The following is a 21,055-nucleotide window of genomic DNA, read 5'->3' on the forward strand; positions in this document are numbered from 1 at the left end:
TGTGACTGAAATTGTGACTTGGGAACCCAGTGTAAAGTTTCCAATGACAAATCACATTTGATTTCCTCAGTTTTAGAGAAGTGTTTAAACTTTGTCAGAGCTGCAGTTATTAGGCTTTCTATGGAAGACACAAAGGGAGCTAAGTGAAAAAAACTGGGTTTAGGGAAGGCCTCAAGCTTATGTAAGAGTTCCCTAAAGTTCCTAGTGGGAAATGCGGAAGAAAACCCAGAAATTAACTCCCCTTATCAATAGTTATCGAAATAGCTAATCTTCTCCTCAAGTGAAAAAAGACAACCCAGACAGAGAGGAAACAGAGACTCTCCTTCTCCATTGCAAATGACAAAAAACCATCTATGCACTCCATGGGTGAGGAGTTCTGTAACTGAAGGATCATCCTGCTTTGAAACACAGACTTAAAATCACTTCTCTCACCTTTTTAGCAAAGTGTGTTGAGACCAGACACAAATGGGATATTTGAAAATTAGGCTTTGTGAAGCACTGCTGCTGAAATGTTTCTGCATCAGGAGATAAGCAGTGTGCTTTTGAACCTCCTCAGGCACAGGGGGGATCTGAACTCAGATCCCCCATGTGCTGGAAGGTGGATCTAAGACTTAAGACATAAAAACATAGTTAATTCCCTTCATTCCAACTTTAAAAATAATAATAATAAAAAAGACTTTTGCCTGAGCTTGTTTGTTTGTTTTCATAAAGACAAGACAGACGGATTATGTTTGAACATCCCAATTGGAAGAAAATTCCTCTTTACTGGCAATGTTGAGATGGAAAAATTTTGAAGTAAGAAGGATATTCCTCAGCATGACATAGAATAATAGAAGTTTGGAAGAGGCTTCTAAAGTCATTGAGTCCAACCTTTAGCCCAGCATTTCCAGGACCACCACTAACCCATATCCCCTGAGCCACACCTGCATACTCTTTGAACATTTCCAAGCGAGATATTACCACCACTACCTTGCAGATTGCCCCAAAAAGCTTACTAATTCTCTACCTCCCCCTCACAAAATCCATTCTGTGTATCTTGCCACAGTCACTAGGAACCTAAAAAATTAAGCTGTGTGTTAAAAAATGGATCAGAATTAAAATGTTGTCTTATGAGAAGTCACATTCCCAGGGAACATCACAAGAACTCAATGCCTTAATGTTTCTGGATTGTAAATTGCTATTGTAAAGTAAGATTTCCAAGATAAAAGGAGGAAGTAGGATCAATATCAGTGTCAGTTCTCTGATATTCCAGTGATGACATCTCCCTTTATTCTCAGCACACTGTGAAGCCTCCTGAGCAGAGGTTCTAAACAGGGAGCTAAACATTTTCTATAAACATTTCTTTCAAATAACAAACATGTTTGGTTTGACTGAACTCATACATCATTTATACTCTCTTTCTCTTGATATTTTGGCTATTTGGATAACTGGAAAGATTCTTTGCAGAACTAGCTCAATTTTAAGCTCATATTGCAAACTATTTGGAAAAAAATTCATATTAATTTTAGGGAGTATCCATAGTGTAGGAGTCACTTTGGTGAGTTTGATGTACACAATAAAGTAGAGGAAGGAGCTTTCAGACCGTGAAGCAGCACAGGCCTGATCATCCAGAAGATAGTGAAGAGAGGGACATCCTTTCTAGCTGAAAGCTGTCTTATCTAATATTCTCCTCCTAAGATAGGGGTGAAAATCAAGGTTAATCTTTCATGCAAAAAAGATGTGCTTTCACATGTGCTGATGTTTCTGGAGATAGGAGTAAAGTTCTCACAAAGGCAAGTGATGAAATATCTTTGTATGTAGCTCCCTAACTACTCAGAAATAAAAATGACAAAATATCCTCCCATAGGTAGAAATTTGAAAATTCCTGAAAATGTTGAACTGTGTACCTAACCATAAACATGTTGCTTTTGGGATTTTTTTGTTTTGTTTTGTTTTGTTTTTTTCTCAGACAACAACAAGGCTGATGTTTACAAAATGGAATTTCTAGAGATGTTTGAAAGTTAATATATAAATAAATCCCCCAAGAAAGGGGTATTTCTTGGACAAAGGGGAAAAAACCACACTGTGTTTACCACACAAATTGTATTCAAAGCAGTGAGAAAAGCTAGGCATGCTGATGCTGAACCACGCTTATGGTTTCACTTATTTGATGTGTTCATGGAGTGCATTAAACATGGTCTGGGAATCAGGGAAAGATGGGAAACAAAGGGAAGGAATAAATAGTCAGTGGCACAAGGTGAACAGTGGGATGCCTCGCCTCATTGTTCTGCATTAGATCTCGTGTTTGAAATCCGTATTAATGATCTTGAAAGAGGGTAATACTGAGGTTAGCAAAACTTGCAGATGACACAAAGTTATTTAGCAAGCACAGACCAGAGAGATCCATGAGGAACTTCAAAGAGACTTAGCTAAACCATGTGGGGGCAAATGAAGTTCAATGCCAGTAAATGCAAAGTAAGGCATACTGAAGGGAAAAAAATAAATTAAACTACTTGTACATCTGACAGGGGTATACATTCACTGTCTCAACCCAGGAAAAGAATCTGGGTATCAATGAAGACAGATTTCTCTACCATATGCAGCTGTAGTTTTAAGAAAAAAAATTCAAACAAGATGTGAGGCTTCATAAGAACTGAGATGGGGATTGATGCAGTAAATACTACACAGCTAACCTATAAATCAAAATGTGGTCTCATCTGGAAAAATTTGTGAAGTGTCATTTCACTACTGTAAAAAAAAAAGGAAAAAAATGACAAATGAAAGTGATCCTTTGGGGAACAAAAAAAAAAAAAGGAGGGAAAAAAATCTGTCATGTAGAATGATTGAAAAGATTGGGAAGAGTTACCTTAGAAAGGAGAGGGACAAAAGGACATAATGAAAGGATAAAAATAAATTACTGAGGGAAGATAAATTAGGTGCTTCTCTCCTCAGCTAGTGACAGGACAAGAGAATGTGCAATAAAATTAAGGAGGCTGGCAAGTTCAAAACAGATAAAAGGCAACAGTGGCCTTTTATTTTTCCTATAAAGAGTGATTAAGCTGGAGAACCAGCTAATAACTAAAGGACACTTCAAATAAATATTTAAACAGTTAACAAGAATTGCTAAAGTAGAAATAAAAGAGCCAAATATTTTTTGGGAAGTATTTGAAAGCTCTCTTTTTAAAGATAGATTTCTTGATCTTTCCTTTGAAGAGCTCTTCTAGTTTTTTTCCCAAATCCCACAGATTTTGGAGGAAAGAGAACTTGGGGACCCCATACTGGGGTTAGTTCACATAATGTGATTTCTGTATTTGAGCACGCTGAGCATCAGTCTTCATTCTCTGTACACAGAATGTTCCTTAAGCTTTGCACATGATCTGAAAAATGTCTGTTTCCAGACATTCAGCCAGGAAAAGTTCCTTGGCATCAGCATGACCATTTAGGAGGAACACTTAAAGGTCTGAGTGATGGTCCATGTTTACTGTTCCAAATTCTTTCATTCATGGTGCTCCCAAATTGTAGAGTGAGAGTCTGGGCTGCAGGGATTCAGGATCAGCCACATGAGAGAAACACGTGCCTTGCTCTGAACTGTGCACAGAGCCAGGCTGCCTGCACTGGTACAACATGGGATTATTTGTCCTCCCCCTCTCCTGGGCTGCTTGCTTCATCAAATCATCCATATTTATCTTCCAGGCTCCAGGTTTGCCCACTGAAGGTGTGATGGATGCCCTTGTGTTTGTAGGCTGTCAAACACAACAAGGTTCCCACCTCACTGAAGCCTTAGGTTGTGAAACACCAGAAACCTGAGGAAGTATCTGTCCATCCTGGGGAAGGAGCAAAGGAGACACGTTCCTCCCTTCAATCATGAATGCCAGCCTGGAGTACCCCAACATCTGACACTGTGAGTGGTGACCCAAACCTCTGCTGTCTGGCAGCTCTCTGACACTCCTCTTTACAGTCATTAAAATGGAAATGGCATCTGACAGACACGAACATCATTTCACTTCCAGCTCCCTCAATTATCTCCTCCTTTCCACTGCCCTCCCACTCTCTGTGTGGTGAGAGAAATATGTTTTCAGAACTGTCATTTTAAAGAGTAAATACTTGAACCATCAATAACTGCGTGCACTCTGCCCCAGCTGAATGAAAACCTCCTTTGTGAGCGCGGAAGCAAATGATGCACAGTTAAGTAGAAAGAAGCTACCTGAATGTACTTATTGCAGCTAACTATTTCTGTATTATGATAGCCTGTTTCCAGTAGATCAAAGAAACCTGGCAGTGTTGTTTTTTTCCCACTGTGAGAAGCACAAACATCATTTAAATGCTCCCTCAAAATATTCATGCATCAAAAATCCGTTGAAGGCTCAGTCTATTCCCAAGCTGGCTTTCAGCCAACATTGTTATGTTGTTGCTGCATCATGATGGAAATAGCAGACAGTAGAAAACAACAAACAGCAGAGAAGACAAGTCTTTTAAAACAAATCCAAATAATTAAAAAAAAAAATATTTTAGCACTGTTTAAAATTTTGGTGATAGCAAAATTCATTGATGATTGTTCTGTTATTGATTTAGTTTTACAAAATGAATTTTTAAATGCTGAATTTTAGGATCCTGTATTCAGAGTTTTCCTAACTCTCCTTCTGATGGTATTTATTTTGTTCTATAAAATATATATAGCACATGGATGCATTTCTCACTTGATGGAAGTGCTGTAGCTCCCCTGAAGCTGACAATTACCTCTTTCATAATGAAGGTCAAGTAAGTAAGGAGATTGAAGGTAAATGGAATTTCTCAGTGTCTGGTGAGCTTTTTCCAAGACAAAGGGTGAATCATCTTATGTCAAACCAATAATGTCTTCATGACCTCATATCTGAGAGAGCCGTGGATTCTCAAGTAGATGGAGAATCTAAGTTGTTCCAATGTTTAGTTGTCCTCAACTAATCTTATATTAAAAAAAAGAAAAAAAACAACAAAAAAATCTCTCCTGGCAAACAGAAAAGACTTTTCGGAGAACACAAAGAGGAAATCTGTGTCACTGAGTACAAAAAAAATCCCTCAGTTAAAATGTCCTTTGCTTTGCCCACCCGGTCCTGTATGGCTGTGATCCTGGGCTTTACCTGCCTAACAGGGCTCCTGTATGCAGCCAGAGCACACACACTGTCATCTCTCACAAGCAGCAATGCCCAAATCTCTTTCTATTCATTCCATGAAATTCATCAAAACCTAGCATGTCATCATCCTTCCAGGAAGAAGCTGGGGAAACTACCAGGCTGTGCTGAACCTGGACTGACTCAAAGGTTTCTTGACAAAGATATTGGTAATCCCTGTCCTCTGTGTTGAAACTGAGGCACTGTGTATCCAGAGCTGCAGCAGGTACAGAGACCCTCAGAAAGGCAGCCTGATTAAATTTCAACTGCATGGATCTGCATCTGCTTTTCAACCCTCATTTAATAACATATATGTGTATATATATATATGTGTATATATATATATAAACACATATATACTTTTATATATATATGTGCTTGTTCATACATATATATATGCTTGTGTATATATATATATATAAGCATATATATTTTTTGTCTTGCTATGGTATGGGTCTATGCACATGTATAATCCTAACTCTGGAGCAAGAAATAGCATTCAGAATTACAATCGTAGATTCATCAGGGCTGGAAAAGACCTCCAAGGTCTTTAAGTCCGACCAGCTCAGTCTCAGATGGACTATCAGATCAAGTCCAACATGAATGGCAGCATTCCCAGAACTGCTCCAGAGGACTGCTGGTGGAAGGAAGACACTGATTTCATAGAATAATGAAATATTTTATGTTGGAAGGGACCTTAAGGCTCATCTCATTCCACCCCATGCCAGGGTAGGGACACCTTCCACTATCCCAGCTTGCTCAGAGTCACATCCAACCTGGCCTTGGACACTGCCAGGAATATGGAATCTACAGCTTCTCTGGGAAACCTGTGCCAGGGCCTCACCACCCTCACAATTACAAAATTTTCTTAACATTTATTCTAAACTTGCTCTCATTTTGAAGCCGTTGCCCCCTGTTCTATCATGATGTGGTTATGATCATTAATAGAAATGTTCACATAGAAACGTGTCTTTAGACTAGGAGGAAAAATGACTCATTAGTTTAGATGCCCATGAGTCCTGGTGGTTGTGAAAATAACCCACCTGAAATCATTTAGACTTATGCAGATCATATTTCATCAAGACTTTGAGGGATCTCCTTGGAGGCCTTGATTTCTCATCTTCAGCTCTCCAGTTCACATTCTTCTCTGGTGACTTCCAACACCATTCTCTGACTTTTCTCCATTCTGTGCAGCCATGGTGCCCTGGAAAGCTCTGTGGTTCTTGGAGTGCAGCACATGGGAACCGTGCAAACAAAGGACCTTTGACAAATCCTTGCTGCGAGCAGGGCAGCCTGCCCCACTCCACTCTCTGCCCTTCAGCACTTTCACCATCAGTTCTTTGGCTCCCTTGCAAATTCACGTGGAATTCATTGCTGGAGATCATCTTCCTGGTCCTGATGCCTTTTAGGCAAGGCAGGGCTGTCATTTCAGGCCTATGAGCTATATTTGCTGGTTGATGGATGCCTCCACATTGCCAACTGAAAATCATCCAGAAGTCAGCTACAGCAGATGTGCCATGTAATTACACTGTCAAGGAAGAATTCCAGACATTGGCCTGGTAATTTTAAGAATCCATTTCTGTCCATCAGAACATTCCCAGTTATTTTTTCCTAGATATTAAGCATTTCAGCCCTTTTCTTTATTTTTTTCTTTTTCTTTCTTTTTTTTTTTTTTTTTTTTTTTTTTTTATTGTGTTGAAATATGCATTTCAGCAGAATTTTAAGACAGAAAAGCCAAGATGGATCTCATGTGATATTATGCCTATGGCTGACACATCTTGAGCTAGCAGCCTAATCACCCTTCTTAGCCTCCTTGAGGCATGTGAGACAGAGACCTGCTTGCCATCCTTGAGAGCTGAGATGGCACAACTCACCCACTGGAGTGGTGATGTTTTACATCTCCAGGTAAGGAAGGTTGCAGTTCAACTGGCCTCTGATTTGGGGGGCTTCATTTAAGAGACTAAATGCAGGAGAGCTGAAGGCACAGACAGACAAGGAGGCCCATTTCTTTTTCTTTATTAGACCTCAGACGCAGCGTGAATGAAAGCACGAGGTGTCAGAGTGCCAATGTTATAGCATCTGATATAGTGTGCTTTGGGCACCCTCACATTCAGGACAGTTGCTTAGCAACTGGGATACAGGCTGAGGATGTAGAGAGTCTGGGATCTTTTCTCTGCCCAACACGATTAGCATGACTTGGATAAATTACTTCACCTTTCTGTATTCCTCTTTCCCTTTATACATTTATTTATTCTGTCTCCTACCGAATGCTTCAGCAACTCCTTTGAAGATATCACAGCCTTCATGTAATGAAATTATTCATCTCCCATGAAGCTGCAGATCCTGGACAATGGCTCAGGTGTCACCTCCTTTTGCTACCTGTCTTTCACAGGTTGTCACCTTCTCCTTAGCTGTGTTCGTCTCAAATACAAAAGAGCTGCCACATTCACCACCTAGCAGTGGGAGCATTTCAGTGGGGAAGCGCTTTTTAGTCTGTGTATGAAAATTTCTGAGCTCAAACCATTTCCAAAAATCTAAGCTGGCACTTGGCAGAATGTCAGTAGACTTTATACAATAACACTATCCAAATAGACATATTAGGAGAACAGAATCTGCAAGACAGCATACTTTTGGCTCTGTCACATATTCATGCTACTGCCACAACCACCAGCACCAGAAAATAAAGACAGGTGGGAGGACAGTAGGGCTAACATTAGACCTTTGTGAAGGCATTCTTTGCTTGACTGATGGTTTGAAACTGCTCATCATGGACAGGGAGCTGCGAGGCTTTGTCATCCAAGTTAGGAGCTCTGGCTGATCGGCAGATGAATGAAGAGTTGGCTCCAACGTCTGTAACCCTTTGATTTCATGGTTGTTTTCCACATCCTGATCTCTCTGCAGCTGCCACCTCAAAGAACAGGGTGAGAGTAATTGTGTTGGCTTGCCTCCAAAGCCCGGAGGAGTAGTCACTTGCTACTCTCCCAGATTATCTGCCAGGCAAACAGAAAGGTTAATGATGTAGAGCTTGATTACTCTGGTAGAAAGAAAGCAGCCAGCTTGATCCAAAAATTTTTATTGTGTGTGTAAGGGAGATGCATCAAAAGGGCTCAGAGCTGGAATACGTTGTCTCCTCCATTCTGTCTTTGAACATGGGAGTATTTGCCTTCTGGCACATATGGTCTTGTAAGTAATAGCTTTTTGCTGCGCATACATCTTTTTGCCTGAAGCTTGTTGTTTAATTTTAAGACATTTACAATAGTTTTGTTGTTAAGAAAGCCAGTCTTCTTCAATATCAGCAGAATAAACATTTGAATGTATGCATCCCTGGAACAGATTGAACACCATTAGTTGAAGTATGTACATATAAATACATGTTTTTATATAAAAATACATACATAAGTGTGTGCGTGAGACACTGTCTGTGAGTATACATGTATGTGTATGCCATAAACACATGATTTTGGTGTTCATTTCTGAGATAAATGTAAATAAAGTGTATCAAGTGAAATGCATAAACAACTCCAAAACCCCCCAGGAAAAAGAAAAAAAAAAAAGGAAAAAAGAACAACAAAGTAATGAGAAGCCAAAATAAAAGCAACCAGAACCTACCATCTAAATAAATGAACAACAACAAAACTACAGGATTGGGAAGATAAAGGAGACCTAATCATGGCTGGAGACAGTAAGGTTTGGTTAGATTTAGGTGTTTATAAACGTTGGCTTCCTTTTGTGACGAGATGCTGCTTTGTGGAAATGTTTAATATTTAAAAAAGTAACAAAAAATTAACTTTATGTACCCATATAAATTGAAATCTTTCAGCCTTTGGTTGTAAACCAGAATATCTGGCCCAGAACTGAAATACTGAAGCCAAAGCCCAATATATTTTCTTCCACAGTGGTTTATGGACCTTATAATTCAGAAGCATTTTTCTTACATTATTCCATGAGGACTTGATTCTTTGGCAGAATCATATCTGGAATGATACTTAAAGAGAAAAAATTCTTGTGTCCTCCACAGTTTACCCTACAGTGTCTTCTGAAAAATTTAAATTTTTCATGTGAAATAAAATTATCTTTGAGATGGGCTCTACATTTTACCTACCCTATGGTGAAGGACCTGGAGGAAAAGAAGTGCATGATGATTTGTTATCTCTTTTCTCTTGCCGATTCATGATTACTCCAACACAAATTGTGATTTGCAGCTAGTTTAAATGACTTTATCTAAGAAGTTTCCACTTTGCCTTTTTACATTATTCATATTCCAAATAGAATTTAATGTGGTGATCTTTAAAATATAAACTCCAACAAAGATGGTTTTTGTTGAGTTCTGGACGGATTTCTCATTTCTGTTTAACACATTGTTTTGGACTAGATTCTAGTTAAATAATGACACTTAATAATTTCAAATTAAGTTTATAAATCTATTTTTTTTATACCAGGTAAGGCTAGACTAGTGGTGCCTGCACTGTGCTCCTTGAGATAGCTGCAGGATCCAAGACCTGGGGACCCTGTGTCAGCCTCAGGATAGTGACTCCTGTCCTACTGTGTTGGCTGCTCATCTTTGTCCCCTTATGTCTTAAAATAAAATGCAATGAACACCTACTCGAGTGCTTCAAGCACTCTCGAGGAAGAAAACTTTGTTTAAAAGCAACAAACATGGGAAAAATCAACGGAGCCTTAATGGGGATAAAACATGGTGCACTCGCATCCACTGGGAAAGGAGGAAGATTCTGTAAGGCAAAGGCCTAAAAAACAAGATGAAAAGAGCTCTGTTCATAAGCAGGAGGGATAAAAGTGGGAAAGGAGCGAGGGAAGAAAGAATTTCAAGACAAATGTCTCAAAGCAGCTATGGAAAAAGCTCTTCAAAAATACAGAAAATGTTTGGAAAAGCTGAAGGGAGAGGAAGGATGCCACCAAAGTTGCCTGGAAGTCACAAGCTGACAAGTCAAGGCAGGCTTTCAAAAACTAAAAAGTCAGGAAACGTCATTCTTCCTAAACATCTACTGAGGCCCTGGGGCACAACAAAGGAAATCCACTACAGCTGCATGGCAATTGGTAAATTCTTGTTATCATGCTATGTGCCAAACTCCTTTCTCTTTGCTTCTCTAATTCATCTGTCAGCGTGTGGGGATAATCCAGACACTGAAGGGACTTGTGTGCAAAAATGTCAATTGGGAGACAACCCTGAGCCCTGGATGGGGAGATGAATTTATAAGAAAATCTCAAAATACAGAGTAGAGGAGCAAGGAGCTTGGTTCTGGGAGAAAAAGGTGGCAGAGAGTGGGCGAAAAAATGAGGCCAGTTTTCCAAAACACACGAGTTCAGTAATTAGCCCTAAAGCCATGGCTTTAAAGCAGACAGCAAAGATTAATATCATGCCATCTGAAATGAATTTAATCCTATCATTTTGAGTAAATAATGTTTCGAGTTTCTACAAAACAGAGGCTCTACAGGAAAACATTCATGACTCCAATTTTTGAAACATAAATGATGCGATGTGATGTGTGTTGAAGGAGGAGGATGAGTGCATGTGTGTGTGTGTGCATGAAAACTTAATCTTTTTATTTAACTGACAACAAATACTGTTTTGCTTGATCTCTAGAAACCACAGAAGAGGATGTGTGGACTTCCTGAGCTGGCTTAGAGGCCACTGAAGAAACATAGAGGAAAAGAAAAAAAAACAAGAAAAGCTATCAGTTTGCTCCTTCTGCTCCATTACCTGCACATCTTCCTTTGCATAGCAACCATCCTATCTCTGGAATAAGAAATAATCCTTTTCAAAACATTGTGTCTTTCTCTAAGCTGCTGAAAACCTTCCTGGTGGTCCAGGTAGGCCAGGGTTTAAGCCAGGGCAGGCTCGGAGCTGGTGCTGATGTGTGGATGGGGGAGCTGGGAGCAGCTGGCACGGGCACTGCTGAGAGTGAGGGATGCTGCCCAGGGACCCTCCTCTGCAGGAGCCCTCCAGGGGCTGAGCCCAGCAGATTTACAGGTGTTCTGAAGCCTCTTCCTTGTGCTTTCATGTCAGGCATTCCTGCCTCTAGGGAGTAAGCCTTCCTTAAAGAGGGGGAGGAATTTGGTATTTGTATTCCCTCACTGTCTTTGTTATATCCCTGCTAATTACACCGCTGGAACAAAACTGAACAGAACATTAAACCACTTGTCCTTACAGGAGAAGGGATTTGGGTGAATTAACCTGCCCAAAAGATGTCTGCAAGGTACATTTAGGTACATTTCTTTCGGGGGAACATCTACTCTGTTCCCTTGACTAAAGGCAAATACAGAAGATCACCAAAGTGAATAGTTTTTAAATATCAGTTTCCATTTGCAGCATTTGATGAGACTAGAGCAGGTTAATTTAAGTCTTAAAATAAGATGATAAAACAATTACCTTTTCAAAGACTGACATTGGTGATAAACTCTTTTTTTTTCTTATTTTCATTTTCTCATTTTTAAAGGTGACAAATTTGATGCAGTATTTATTACTCCAAATGGCAATATGATGTGCTTGAGAACAACCTATGAAAACAGGGAATAAAAGGGAAAATATACATTCTTTTTCTCATAAAAATGGTGTTGGATAGAAGATTTTAAGATTACTGTTCCACTGAGCCTGTTTCTTCTCTTATTTGTCTTTCCTCCATAAATTTACCACAGTGTCACTAAGTAGATGTTTAAATGTGCCTCCAGGCATTACTCTACACCTAATAATCCTAAAGTAAATATATTCTGTGATTGGTACAAGGAAGGAAAGAAAGACAGCATGCTTTTATTTAGAGTGGTATAAAAATCTCATGTAGGTTTAAAAGGATAGAGCATTTCACTCCAGATGTCCACAGTTTCAATTATAGTAGTGTTATCAGTAGCAGGTGGAACATTCATGTACTAGAAGCTTTAATAAGAAAGAGTTCACAAGATCGTCTTCAGATAAGAAGAGCAAAATAAAGATAATAAACCCAGTAATAGACTATAAGGCCTCTCATGCACCTCTTCTAACAATAGTTTTCAGTATCCTGAAAAACAAGTGATAATTCTTATGTCAGGTGTGCACATTTGGAGATGGAGGACGCTATTTTCACCAAATATCCCGAGCATTGTTTAAAACAAAAGACATAATTACAATGAAAAGCAAAGATTGCTCTCATTTTTCAGACCACAGCTCCCTTCCCTTGCTCAGTGTGGGTGCCAGCAGGTTCACCTTGACACTCTTGCTTGTTTAGGCTACTGCTTTGCTTTTGCCAGTAAAATAAATCATTAAACCCACCTTGTTGTCTCCTCTGCTGCTGGGCATGAAGTGGGATGGCAGAGAGGGCACTCGGTGCCCACAGGGCAGGTCACTAGAACAGGGTGACTGTGACCGTGTTCACAGGGGTCTGAGCATGAGGGAAGGGACGAGGATCTGACTCCATGCTTCAGAAGGCTTGATTTATTATTTTATGATGTATATTACCTTAAAACTATACTAAAAAAATAGAAAAATTATTCTCCTCAGAAGGCTAGCTAAGCTAAGAATAGAAAGGAATGATAGCACAGGTTTGTGGCTCAGACTCTCTGTCTGAGCCAGCTGAGTGTGATTGGCCATTAATTAGAAACATCCAACGTGGGCCAATCACAGATGCACCTGTTGCATTCCACAGCAGCAGATAACCATTGTTTACATTTTGTTCCCGAGGTCTCTCAGCTTCTCAGGAGGTAAAAATCTCAAAGAAAGGATTCTCATGAAAAGATGTCTGCGGCAGGTGACAGATGGCCACAAAACAAATTTCCAACCAATTCAGGAGTGAGCCAGCACAGAATCCAGGTGAATCAAGGAGTGGTGGGAGGCTCTGGGGCAAAAAGGTTCCATGAGGGTGCTGGGAGACAAAGAGATTCAAGGAGAACCTCTTCCCTCTCTGCCACGGCCAGAAAAGGGGTTGAATTCAAGAGGGGTGGTTAGTCATTTCTCCCAGGGAACAAGGGACGGGAGAAGGGAAGAAGGGAAAATTGCTTTTTAATTGCACCAGGAGGCTTAGACTGGATCAGAGGAAAACTTTCCACACTGAAAGAGCAGATGAGCATTGAAACAGCATCACCCATCCCATCAGCATCATCATCCAGAAAAGTGTTCAAAATCTGAGTGGACATGGCACATTGTGCTATGATTTAGTGGTCATGGTGTTACTGGTTGAAAGTTGGACTTGATGATGTTGGGGGTAATTTCCAACCTTTATGATCATATAATTCAATATAATTTTGCCTGAATTGAGGGTAGGGGTAGGCAGGATTATAGCTGCATTGAAGCAAGTCAGATATTGGTCTGGAAAATCTTTTCACTGCACCATTTCACTACTGATGAGCAATTAGATTTCCAGTAACTCTTTGGTTTTTTATTCACCTGCAGCTGAGTAATTTGTGATGAAAGCATTGATAAATCATTCACATTTTAAAATAAAATTATAAGAATGGTCTGCTGCCTGCTAGTCACAGGAGTCATATAGATTTCTAAGTAATGTTTTCCAAATTAAGGAGCAGAATGTGTTTATTTGGATGTTTAAGTGAGTAAAGATGACTGTTTATTAATTCTAGAGTTTTTGGCTTGGATGCTGTAAATTGTACCGTCCATACATATTATGATCCTGAAGCACTCGAAGTCAACCACATAAATATATGTGAAAATCTTCCCAAAGATTCTAACCCAATCATTCTTCTATTGCATTGTCTGGGTTTTTTTATTTATTCTTGGTCTATGAGGTCAGGAATCCCATATTTGATTTCTTGGACTGAAAGTTTCTTTGGAAACCTTTCAAAACAAAAGAAAAAAAAAAAAACCCAAAAGGAAAATAAGAGAGAAAAAAAAAAAAAAGCAGGAAAAACAGAATGCTGGGCTTTAGCTGATAGACCATTAAAAAAACAACCCAAACCTATAATTTTACAGAAAACAACTAGCTGGGTGTGCTTCTCAATCCATAAAGAAAAACCAAAATCTTTCCACAGTAAGGAAATATTCCTGTGCTTGTTCTCCATAATAAGATTAGCCAGGCCTATAAAAGAACAATTACATCACTACAAAGCATTTTAGGTTTTAATCCTATGAATTCAACTACTGGAGTCACAAAAGACCATTAATTTCTTTTCTTGTGGGGTGGTTTTTTCTGGAGCCTTTTTTATGACATGTCCAATTTAGGATGATGAGAATGATATGTACCAAGTTTTAGTACACGTAACATGCATTTGTCTCTGAAGTCTGAGAGCATGTGAGTCATCATACCGGCTTCAGGTTGTAAGAAACATCAATGATGAAAACATCAAACCACAAAAACAATTTTGCCTTATAATGGTTCATTTACTCTGGAGAAAAATAAATAACTAGATGAATTCTCTTTTAATAACTAGGAAGATTATCATGGACTATTCATTTCATCTGGCAGACATTTGCAGGCTATCTCCTAGAAGATTTTTATTCCTACATCTTTATGAATGGCTGTATATATTTATTCTGCTTTTGTTTACCACCATGCTATGATTCACTTTAAGATGAAAGGCAGGAAGATCCCTGCCCAAAAATTCTTGATATTTAACCATAGATGTATGGTGGGACAGAAATTAGAGGAAGGTAAATAACAAGAAGTTTTAAAACTGTATTCAGATCTGTTAAAAGCACCAGAATAGCACATTACATTTTTTCCTTGGGGAATTAGACCTTGTTGACAACTGACTCTTGGAAGTTTGGTAGCTCTCGAGGTGACTAATAATAACTCTGGATGTGACTATTATTATTATTATTAGTAGTATTATTGTTGATATTATTATTAATAATAATGATAACAATAGCAACTATAATAATAGCAACAATAATAACAATAACAATAATAATAATATTTCCAAACAGCCAGTTCAGAGGGCTTGTACTTTTTTGAAGCTCAGGTAATGTTTGCTGGAAATGGATCAATTTACAAACAAGAAAGTGATCAAGAATGAAAGAAGGCTGGGCTCCGGCATGTGCCAGGACATGGATGGCAATTACGAGGAGAAAATTCTTGGATTCAGCATATAATTCATTGATTGGAAACTCGCACATCTGATCTGGAACTGGAAATTTTGCTCCGAGAGACAGTTTCCTGGCTACAGCACTTCTGAGCACTGTCTCTCAGAAACCCCTTTGGGCACATGCCACTTAGGATCATTTAGCAGCAAGTGCTGAAATAACAGAGAATTTAGGTTTTTATCTCCCAACAGGGAAGCTGAGTTACAGAAATAGAAATACTTTGCTCTTTTGTCAGCAGCGGATAAAATATCATTTCAAGTGCAATGAGAAGAATTGTAAACAAACTGCAATTTTTATGCTATACCTTAAGATGAAAGTCAGTTTGGCTGTTTAATAACCTCACTCTAAAAAATCCATCATGAAAGACAAGTGAGTGCAGGTCTCATTAAGGAAACCTATATTTTGAAGTTGCTTTGGCAACTTCAGCTCTCCTCTTCAGGATTGTGATTCCTTCTGAATAGAAGTGTGGTATTTGCTACATCCACAAAAAATGTAGTGCACATTAGGTGAAATGGTAAAAAAATTCTTTCTGTTGATGCTGGCAAGCATAATTTCTGCTCATCTTTTTCTTAATTGAATATTTACTGGTTAGTCTCTTTCATAAATAATCCCAATGAACATAGGATCATAGAATGTTTTTGGTTGGAAGGGACATTAAAAAATTGTCTCATTCCAACCCCTTCCATGGGCTGGGGCACCTTCCATTATCCCAGGTTGCTTCAAACCTCATCCAACCTGGTCTTGAGCACTTCCAGGGATGGAGTATCCACAGCTTCTCAGTTCCAGAGCCTTAATGTCTTCACATTTCCGAATTTATTCCTAATATCCAGTCTAAAAATGTGTGTCAGAGGGAAGAAGGGAAGAAGCAGCCTTGTGACTCAGTTCAGGGAGAGGCTCTGTGTCTGACATCTCATGGAGGACATAGGACACCTGTGTGAGTGGGGGATAAATTGCAGCAAGAATCTGTTAGAGAAAGAGATGATGCTGAAATGAAGGCAATTTTGCAAGGAGACCAAGTGTTCATGGAAGGACTCAGTCAGTGCTCAATGTTTGTTTGTTTGATTTTTTTGGTGGTTTTCTTTTTTTTGGTTAGCTTGATATTAAAATCTGACTGTAATGACATGATCTGCTATCTTAGTTTCTACAAAACTTTAGAAACCAGTCAGGACAACCTCTGCAGTAAAAATAGTAACTTTTGGAAGAAAGGGAACTATAGATGACTTAAAGGAGTAACAAGCACCCTTGAAAGGAATGAAAATGGGATTTTGGAAGATATTAACATTGATTTGTCAAAGAAATTGCAGAAAAATTTGCAGATTTAAAAAAATAAATTATTTTTCTGAGTAGTAATGAGACTAAAATTGTAGCAGGTTTAGCAAAGCATCAAATGATGTTCTTGTAGCTCATAGGTAGAGAGGGTGACAGATGTGAGGTGCATTGATTTTAATATGTCTTTATACGTGGTCTTTGTGACATTCTCACGAGCAAAAAAGAACAATTCAAGCACAGTTTAGCTGCACAACCATTCTTCAACAATTGTATCCTTACAATCACCAACAGTAGAAAAGTGTTAGACTGAAGACATTGCATCCAGGAGTCCAATTGGATTTAATATCATTATGAATTATTTCAGTGGATGGATGCCCATGTGGGTGGTACAAGGAGCTCTGTGGAGAAATACAAAGCAAGTGCTCTACATGATAGGATGAGATTTCAAGCTGATTTTGAGAACTTGTAAAAATTGTCTGAACAAAGAAAACATTACTGGAGGAAAAATGCAGGGAGAAGGTTTTTTAGCTTTAGGAAGAGAAGGTTAATAGTTTTTTTCAATAGCAAGAAAATATGCTGCTATTTTGTCTGTGTAGCCTTTCAAAGAATCGAATCAGATTGAGAGTAATGAATAAAATGACCATAATTTCATAACTTTGTGTAAGTTAAATTGGAACAGGATAGAGGCTACTGGTCTTTCTGTGTTTTTGGATGCTTTCAATAAAAAGTGAAAGCCTTTGGGAAAGATACATTTGATCTTTTGCTCTGTTAGGGACAGAACATGTTGATCTCTTTTGGTCCCTTCAAGTTCAGTGTTTTTGTGACACTGCACTTTTAGGGAGAGTTTACCAACTCCCCTTGTACATCCTGCAGAAAACACACAGGGATTTCTGTGTCTGTAAGGAATGGAGAAATATCAAGGGTAAAAAACAGATCCTGGGTCTGGCAAATGGAGCAGCCTTATTGGAAAGGTGATGGGTGAAAAGGAAAGCAGACCAGCCATGGAAGATGTTCTGACTCTTTTTTCCCACTACACTGTTAAAGCTAGTGAGGCCATACCAATTGTTGTTTTTAATTTGTAAATTGCAGAATGAGGTATGCAGAGACATTACTGAAAATTGTGGAGTCAAGAGACAAATAAGAAGTAGAGGTGACTTAAATTTCTTGATTGTAATAGGTCTGCTGAGTGACTGCAAATAACCCAAGCAAAGGATAGGAATGAAAGAGAAATAAACCTACAAAGGGGGAACACCTTGAAGAAAAGAGGATAAAGCTGTGTTTCCCTTCTAATTCTGTAAAAGAATGAAGAATAGTTTTCCAAGTAATGCATGAAATGTTATCATTATGAGCTGCACTGGAGAAACTCAAGGAAAGTGGAAAGCAACCTGATATTTTATTTAGTGAATAAGGCTGGAGCAAAGGTGCTGATCAGAGGGGATTCATGGTAGCTCATGTAGATGTAGAGTGCCAGTGAAGGAAACACTGAATTGTTGTTCATCCAATGAAGAGAAAGACATTTGGATAGCTAAGGATGGTCTGAGCCTTCAGCAGAGAGGCACAAGGCACCTCCTTATGGTCTGGACAAAAATACATAAGCCTTATAGAAAGCTTCATACACTGGCCTTTATGTGTGCACAGCATGAGGGACTGAGAGCACAGTGAACTTCACAGAGAGAGTGAAACCACAAAATTAAATCTGAAGCAGCCAGCAGGAGTCTCAAGACCACTGTGGAGGTGGCACAGGGACTTGAGGAGGGGTACCTGGCTTAGAAAACATCTCATTACCTTGGATAATTTAACTGCCGTGCAAAATCTGCTTTGTTCTCTCATTCTGTCTTGCATGAGGAGCATTAAATCAGCTTCCAACAGGTGCAGAACCTGCAAAATTAAGGTGAATATTTTTGTAACAAAAACTATCAGAGCAATTGCTCACATCTTTCCTTTTTTTTCTGGAAAGAGATAGGTGTCTCTGAAGTAAATATATAAGATATATATTTTATATATATTTTATATATTTTCAATATATATTTTTATATATTTAAATATATATAATATATATAATATATTATATATATAATATATATAATGTATATTTATATATTTATATTTTGAATATAAAATACTGTGCTTTAGTAACTGTCCATGGAACTGTTGACTCAGCCTATTTTACTGTGCTGATTCAAGGCCTTCTCTTCTGGAAAGGAAAAGAGCCATCACAAATGGCAATACATGTGCGCATAATCCTGGGTGTACACAGGTCTGTCCTGAGTTGAAAGGTGAGCTAAGAAGGTTGCAATGAGAAGAAATCCCAACAAAACACCATTTTCCAAAACAGTCTTATGTGTGATGAAGGTTTTGTCTGCAGCTGTTGGTGCTGGTCAGGCAGCATTGAGTGGCACCAGCTGGACTGGTGGAGGCACAGGAACAGCTCACAGAGCCTGGTTCAGGGTCCCTGCTCTACCTGTGCATCGTAAATCAGAGATGGTATGTTTTTAATACAAATTATCACAGGAAATCCTCCCAGCCACATGGGTTTCTTTCATACAACTATCATGCAATCCTACCCAGCTGAGCTGTACATAATGCAGGGGAGATTTTGGCTCTATCAATATTATTTTTACCCTTTTAAAATAAATTATTCTACATCTACATACAATGCTTACCTGCAGATTGCATGAAAACCACAGATTGAGTGACCAGTTTAGTTTGAAAATATTTACATGCTGTTCTGATAAGCAGTCCTAAAAACACAGGCTGAGCATTTCTTTTCCTCTCCTGGAAACCACAGGCCTTTTCCATCCCTTGCCCCAAGGGTCTTGGGTAGCAGAATAGGATTTGTGAACATTTCCAGTCCAATTCAGAAAGGAGCAACCTGCTCCTACAAGCTGCCTGGTTTATTTGGTGTTACAAAGAATAGAGTCTTAACCTCAAAAGGAAACATCTCTATTATCATGCCTAGTCATCCATGTATGGTGATGGTTAATTATTTATATAAATTTATACCAATTAAAGAGAGAGCCCTTCAGCTAGCAGCAACCTGCCAAAGGATTTTGTTGCTTTTATTATCCCTAAACGAATATAACAAGTTTCATCTTCTGCTTTCTAAAAGAGTCTACATAGCCAGGCTGCAGGTAGAGGTAACACTAAATGCACTAACATCTGTTTTTGTTTTGATATTGCCACACACAATTATTTCAACAGAGTAAATTTTGGGGTTTTCTGTATATATCCAATTGGAGCCAAGGTATTTTTTCCAATTGCATTTTTGGCACTTCTGTTGACTAAGGCAGTAATTTTATATGTAGTTTTATTTTTTTAATGCAGAAGGAAAAGACAGGAAGCATTTCCTTCAAGGGAAAAATGCCTTGGCTTGGCCAGCACCCCAGGCAGAACAACACCTGATATTCCTCCAGGAATTATTAGAAAACTCTTTCTGCCACTGCTGCTCTTCTTTTCACCTCCTTGGCTGGCTGGTGTTTCCCTAAATGCCAGCTGACACTGAGAGGAATAACTTCTGATTTGGATGCTAAAATATGCTTTGATGTCCTTACACGTTCTGTGTAGGCTCCAAGTCCTTTCTGCCTCTCAGCAAAATCACAGCCAAGCACTGCGAATTATGGAAATGTGTGTCATTTTCTTCCTAATGTTCTCCTAGCATGATACTTTCTGGGATTATAACTTTTTTTTTCCATGTTCATTTTCTTTTTTCATTCTAATTAAGAATATGTTTTGGTCTGGTCTGGATGTGAGGTGCTATTGTGAGGTGTTGTGTTTTCTTTTGATTTTTCTTTTCCCAGTGGCACAAGAAGAAATTGGCTTCTTCCATGTTCTTTTATCTAAAACATTTTAGAATAACATCTTTTAAAACCTGTTATTTTTGTTTTCTTTCCTAAAAATTAACTTATACACTGTAACTGAACTGCTTTCAAGACCATAATTTTGGACCTATTAGATTGGAATCTTACAAAGTTATTGGATTTGGATATACAATTACAAGCTTTGGATGAACACAATTCTTGTTGCCTGAGCTCTTGAGCTTCAAATGTTCCTTTTAATAGGTTGCAACAAGATGAGAACTAAATATTTTCTCATTGCTACTTGGAGTTTAGAAAAAGTTTCAAGTCCTTTTTCCATTGAGAAGACAATTTTAGCATGTCCCAGCTTCCATCCACCTAACAAAACTCTGATTTGTGTATCCATACACAGACACATTTCCCACTGAAGTCGCTCTGTACATGATCAAGTCTTTCTGAAAGTTTAGCACTTTATCTAATTGCTTTGATAAAGGTTTCACTTCCCAGCTTTAGCAGCTTATAAAAAAAAAAACATAAAAATTGTCCCAAGAAGCTTGTGGCTGCCCAAGATTAGAGACCCATAATCCTTATTTACATCAGCCCTTTCCTCATGAAAACTTCTGCTATTGCTGTCAGGCTGACAGCTCTGCACACGGGATCTAACTTTGTTGTGCAAGGTCTGTAGCTCTCAGTAGGCATCAAGGCATCATCAACTCTGTCTTTTCCATGTTCTACTCTGGGGGAAAACTGATTATCATAAACACGTTGTTTGCAAGAGATTTTTTTGACTTTTTTTATTTTCTCCAATGGCCTTCCACCATACAAGTTATTCTTGGTCCTATTAT

At 38.7% G+C, this 21,055-nt stretch overlaps 1 long non-coding RNA gene across 1 annotated transcript; it reads right to left on the reverse strand.

The window, feature by feature from the left end:
- Nucleotides 1-8,183: 8,183 nt before the first annotated feature.
- On the reverse strand, nt 8,184-19,293 carry LOC134432464 (uncharacterized). The gene is made up of 4 exons (XR_010031340.1): nt 19,080-19,293; nt 18,202-18,294; nt 11,515-11,642; nt 8,184-8,450 (listed from the first exon to the last, which is right to left on the reverse strand). It is a non-coding gene; the product is annotated as an uncharacterized LOC134432464 (long non-coding RNA).
- Nucleotides 19,294-21,055: the final 1,762 nt, after the last annotated feature.

This window comes from Melospiza melodia, chromosome Z (genome assembly GCF_035770615.1).
Source record: "Melospiza melodia melodia isolate bMelMel2 chromosome Z, bMelMel2.pri, whole genome shotgun sequence".
Taxonomy (NCBI): Eukaryota; Metazoa; Chordata; class Aves; order Passeriformes; family Passerellidae; genus Melospiza; species Melospiza melodia.